Source organism: Vitis riparia, chromosome 19 (assembly GCF_004353265.1).
Source record: "Vitis riparia cultivar Riparia Gloire de Montpellier isolate 1030 chromosome 19, EGFV_Vit.rip_1.0, whole genome shotgun sequence".
Lineage (NCBI taxonomy): Eukaryota > Viridiplantae > Streptophyta > Magnoliopsida > Vitales > Vitaceae > Vitis > Vitis riparia.
The window spans coordinates 15,405,410-15,411,529 of NC_048449.1; positions in this window are offsets into that span (position 1 = coordinate 15,405,410).

Consider the following 6,120-nt stretch of genomic DNA (forward strand, 5'->3'; position numbering starts at 1 on the left):
AGAAGGTAGAAGCTATTAACCTTTCTATATTACTTCTACTATCCTTGAGTATCAAATCCTCTTGGTTTTATAGGGGGGAGGGGGGTGAATAGTTAATGAAACCAAGTAAGGAGTTTTGACCAAAAATAATCCTAGTAAAAAAAATCCGTAAACTAAGTTGAGTGGTAAAATAATTCCCAATCTAGTATGTTTTAGCCACATAAGCATCTATCTCACAAAATTGTAATTCATAATTATTGTTAGGATAGAACTCTTAAAAATATGATATGATGTAACAGATTTGGAATCATTATTCATTTAATGATATTCAAATTTCACTTTTATCTATTTTTATGAGCATTCTGACTTAGTATCTTTTGCACTATACATGACTTAGGTGCATTAGGATTTGCACAAAAGATTTAAGTCATACGTTCTTTGTAAGTAGATGATTTATGATTACTACTCAAAAAGTGCTCTTTTATAGTTTGAAATTAACTATTTTAAATACTATTGAGTAGTAGTTAATACCTTTTAACTCAATTGGCACATTAAGGACCCTTGCAAGTGTTACTAATAAGTTTTTGGCAAGTTTTGGTGTTTTGGTAGCTTTTTGATCATTAAAACAAGTCAAGAATGAGGGAGAACTTTGTGTAGTCCATGGCAAAGCAAGTTGAAGCTCAATTACATGAAGAATCCAAGCTTTGGAGCTTCATAGCCCTTTGCCAAGCCAATCAAGTATGCAAGAAGAGAATCCGAGAAGAAATCTAGCAACCAGCAATTTCGCATGGCTATGCGAAATCAAGAGGAGCTTCAATAGCTGTAGGATATAGAGTAGGAATGAGTGAAAGAAATTTCGCACCCTATGCGAAATTTCACACACCATGCGAAACCAAGATGCAGCCATGAAGGAATTTCAAATACCATACGAAACTTCGCATGGTGTGTGAAACCTTCCTGTGTAATCTCCAGATATTTGTGCACCGACTCCGTTAGATTTTTATCTTCAGATATTTTGTGTAATTTCCTAGTTTCTCCTTGTTATCAACCTAGATATTTTCTTATATATCTTTTTATATATCTTTTAGGTAGTAGAGATATATAAGGGGAGATATGTGTGATATAAAATATGTTTTTATCATTTAACACTTGAAAAATTACGGTACGAAGAAATATACAAAGCTTTTGCTCTGCCTTTCCTTCTCAATTTTGTTTTCACTTTTCTGTCTAGCCAAACAACCTCTGGGGATGATTTCTCAAGGGGGATGAGTGGCTAAGTTTTACGCTTCTTGGAGTGATGGAAGCTAGGTGAAGGGCCTGAGTCCAAAGGTGGGAGTTTTCCTTGCTTTAAATGAGGAGAGTTGATACCCGTTAATGGTTTTTAGTCCAAGGTTAGGGTCACCTTGAATGGCCAATACTTATAAGCTTTTTAGGCTCCATGGATGCTTATTGCTTGATCCATGGATGTCTATTAGTTATCATTTACGAGACATTGGAAGATGATTCACAGTGAGAGGTCTATAGTGTTTGAAGCCATTAATGGGAAGCAACTACAGTTTTTAGGAACCCGTTTGGATCAAATCCTAATTGCTAAATGTAAATCTGGTTCGGGAGATAACCATCCTTTATGTTATTGTCCCCAACGCGAGGAAAAGATCTGGAATCTCCCCCTTTGCCTAAGAAACCTAAACCTAGTGACCTAAAACTCCAAAAAACCCTTTTCTTTGTAATTAATTTCAGTTACTATTTTTTGATAACTTAAAATCAACCTTTTCCACCCACAAAATTACATTTTCTTTTAAAGCTAACTTTAAAAAGGAAAAACACCATTTTAATACCTTAACTAATATCAATTATACCATGAAAACCCATCCCTGTGGACGATCCTAGAGCCACTATACTATGCTAACTATGCTACCCTCATGTATGGTGAAATAGGTTTATAAATTTTGTTGATGACACCCATCTGAGCCAGAATCAAATGGCACAGAAACACTATGGGATAGAATCAATTTATTCACAAACAATTCATAAACTTAGGTAATCCATTTGAGATTGTAGTACACTATGTCTTAATAAGAGAGATTGCTAGTCTTAACTATTGAGATGGACTTCTCATGGTGAGTGTACTAGTGTGTATGGTTACACATTGGATAGGACCTATAGGGAGTCATGACATAAGACTATCGGGTAGTCATAACTTCACCAAGTTGATATACCACTTCCTAATTAGAGGTGGTGTAGTAGTGTATAGTGTATTTGAGGTAGTTTTATTAGGTGATAAGTGGATTCGTAGACTTAGGCAATCCATTTGAGGCTTTAGTGCACTACCTCCTAATTAGAAGGATAGTTGGTCTTTACCATTGAGATAGGGTTCTCATGGTGAGTACACTAGTGTGTATGGTTACACAGTGGATGGAACTTACGGTGAGTCATGACATAAGGCTATCGAGTAGTCATGACTTCACCAAGTTGCTACGTTGTATTGTCTCTTAACCTTAAGAGAATATTGAGCTTATGTAGAAGTTAGCAATGACTTTGACCTATGAGTGAAATCCTAAAGTGATCATATATTCTTTATGGATTGGGTCACTGTTGATGGAAACTAGTAGCAATAGGTATTTTCAATAGAGGCACCATGATATCTCATGGACTTTGAGACGTTAGGTCCCTTGGGTGATTCTAAGGACATGTGATTATGAAATCTATAGGCCCATAATAATTCCTTTACTGGAATTTGACATATGCTCTTAATGAATTAGAGTATGTCATTTAATCACACAATAGAAAGATCTATTACTCAAGGATGGTAAAGGTAGTCTTAAAAGCCTAAGAGCTTTTACCTTGTTAAACTATGGACAACTAGTTCATAGGGAGACTATATATAGTGGATAACAGATCACATACCTGAGCAATTGGTGTCTCATTGTAATATACATAAGATACTGAAGTGTAGTTTACTCTTTGTAGTGGGATGTTGGGTTAACTTTAGAATTAGATTTTGAGGAGGCCAATACCATCTTATATGTCCTAATGGTCTCCACTCCAATTCATATTCCTTTATGGCATAGTTTATAAGGGTTGAATGAGTTTTTAGTTCACTTATGTGCATAAAGATGTTTTAGTAATTATGTAAGGTTGCATAAAATAAGTGAGTGGGTATCTTTGGATTGAGCTAATTGATTATTTGAAGCCCTATTAGATTAATTAATCAATTAGCAACCTTTTGGGCTAGATTAAGTGACCCAAGCCCATGGTGGGCTCAAGTCACTTAAGCCTAATAGGAAGCCTACTTCGTCCCTATTTCAGTTGTGCCATTTGATTCTGGCCCAAACGGGTGTTATCAACAAAATTTATAAAACCTAAATTACCTTACACTAGGGTAGCATAGTTAACATAGTATAGTGGCTCTAGGATCATCCATAGGGATGAGTTTTCATCGTACAATTGACTTTAGTGAAGGAAATAAAATGGTGCTTTTCCTTATGAAAATTAGCTTTTACAGAAAATGGAATTATGGTTGCAAAGATTGATTTTAAGTTAAGCAAAAACAATAAGTGAAGTTAACTACAAAGAAAAGGCCTCTTGGAGCTTTAGGTCACTAGGATCGGGTTCCTTAGGCAAAGAGGGAGATTCCGAATCTTCTCCTCGCGTTGGGGACAATAACATAAAGGATGGTTATCTCCCGAACCGGTTTTTGTATTTAGCAATTAAGATTTGATCCAAAGGGTTCATGGAAAATGATAGTTGCTTCCCATTAATGGCTTCAAACACTAAAGACCCTCACCTTGAACCACCTTCCAATGGCTCGTAAATGATAACTAAGAGACATCCATGGATCTAGCAGCAATAAGCATCCATAGAATCCGAAAAGCTTAACAAGTATTGGCCATTCAAGGTGATTTTAAGGGATTTAAAGCTAAACCTTGAAATAAAAACCATTAATGGTTAACAACTACTTTCATTTAAAGCAAGGACAACTCCCATCTTTGCATTCGGGTCCTTCACCTAGCTTCCATTACTCCAAGAAACGCAAAACCTAGCCACTCATCCTATGAGAAATCATCCTCAGAGGTTGTTTGGCTAGAAAGAAGAGTGAAAAACAAAATGAGAAGGAAAGGCAGAGCAAAAGCTCTGTATATTTCTTATGACGGGGAATTTACAAGTGTTCTCTCCTTACATCCCTGTGTGTCCCAGATGTTACACACAACAAATATACAAAGATATAAAAGAAAATATCTATTTTGATTACAAGGAGAAAATAGGAAATTATACAAAATATCTGAAGATAAAAATCTAACGAAGTCAGTGCACAGGAAGATTTCGCATACGATGCGAAATTCTTTGGCTGCCTCAAGTGGTTTCGCATGGTGTGCGAAATTTCGCACAACCATGCGAAAATACTGGTTGTTGGATTTCTTCCTCTGGTTTTTTTCCTTGCATCTCTGATTGGCTTGGCAAAGGGCTATGAAGTGTTCCAAAGCTTGGATTCTTCATGTGTTTGAGCTTTAACTTGCATTGCCATGGATTTCACAAAATTCTTCCTCATTCTTGGCTTGTTTCAATGATCAAATAGCTACCAAAAAACACCAAAACTTGCCAAAAACTTATTAGTAACCCTTGCTAGGCTCCTTAATGTTCCAATTGAGTTAAAAGGTATTAACTACTACTCAAAAGTGTTTAAAACAGTTCGTTTCAAGCTATAAAAGAGTACTTTTTGAGTAGTAATCTAAGCCTATATATACCCCTCTTAGGGGATATAGCTTCAATCTCGTTGCCTTTCCCTTCAATCCAAAGAGAAAAAACCCTAGTCTATAACCCTGAGATCTACACCATCTTAATGTCTAAACTCAAGGAGTCAATGAGTGGAAGATGATTTAGTTTACAAAATTTTTTACTATTTAGTATTCTACACCTGTAGACCCTCCATTTTGTTCCCTTAACACATGCCCTATTAGGTATTCTTTCAATACTCCACAACAATTCCTTAATGTCCCATTGACACTCATACAGTTTGTTTTTTTTTTTTTTTTTTTTAGACAACTTCAGGGACCCTTTGTTAAGGGGCTCGTCTAAACCCTCATTGTGACCCTTGGCAACCTCGAGTTATATTTAGGATTTTTTTTATTTTTTTATTTTTAGGATAGCTCATTTAGGTATACTTTTAGGACACTTAGATGCCCTAGGTAACTTAAGCACTTTTCTGATCACCCTAGGTCACTCAGACACCTTTTAGATTCACCTAAGCCTACCTAGGCACACTTGACCCATTTAGGTTCACCTTGGCCAACTTAGATCACCTGGCCCACTTAGGTTTATTTAGGCCCACTTAGATTTGCCTAGGCCCATTTAGGCACATCTAAGCCTACTTAGGTTCACTAGGCCCACTTAGGTTCACCTAGGCCCACCTTAAGCATACTTAGGTCACCTTTTAGACATTCTTTGCATGACTTGAATGGCTTGCATGGTTGCACAGTTTGCACGGATTACCTTTTTGCATGGATTGCATGACTTTCTTTTATTATTGTTATTATTATTATCTATTTATTTATTTTGTTTAGTTTTAAAATACTTTTTTTTCTTTACTCATTTATTTAATCTAATAGTTTTGTAAAATACTTTTATTTAATTTAATAATAGTGCAAAATGTTTTTATTTAAGCTAATAATTTCGTAAAATACCTTTGATTAATCTCTAATTTTGTAGAATACTTTTATTAATCAAATAATTTTAAAACCAATCTATACATGCCCAAAAAGCATATATCACCAATCTAATATGCTCAAAACCTTAATAGCAAATATCAATTGCAAAAATAAAAAAAGAATCGAAACATACCTCTACCCATTGATGGTTTGGGAATTCGAAAATCAAATTTGATATTTAGATGGGTTGAGGTGCTTCTAAACCCTTAATCAATCTGAAATGATGGTGTATATATGTCTGAATAGAGATTGGAGGTTTAGAGAACTAACCACAAAAAGGCTCTATTTATATTCACTCTGCCCATCACAGAGTCTATGCCATAATTTATGACTGTTAATGGCAATCAAAAAGGAAAACTAGATCAGCAGAAATACTAGAATACAAATTACCAGCCAGATTTCTAGACCCATTTAGGAAAGTCTAGCATTATTCCCA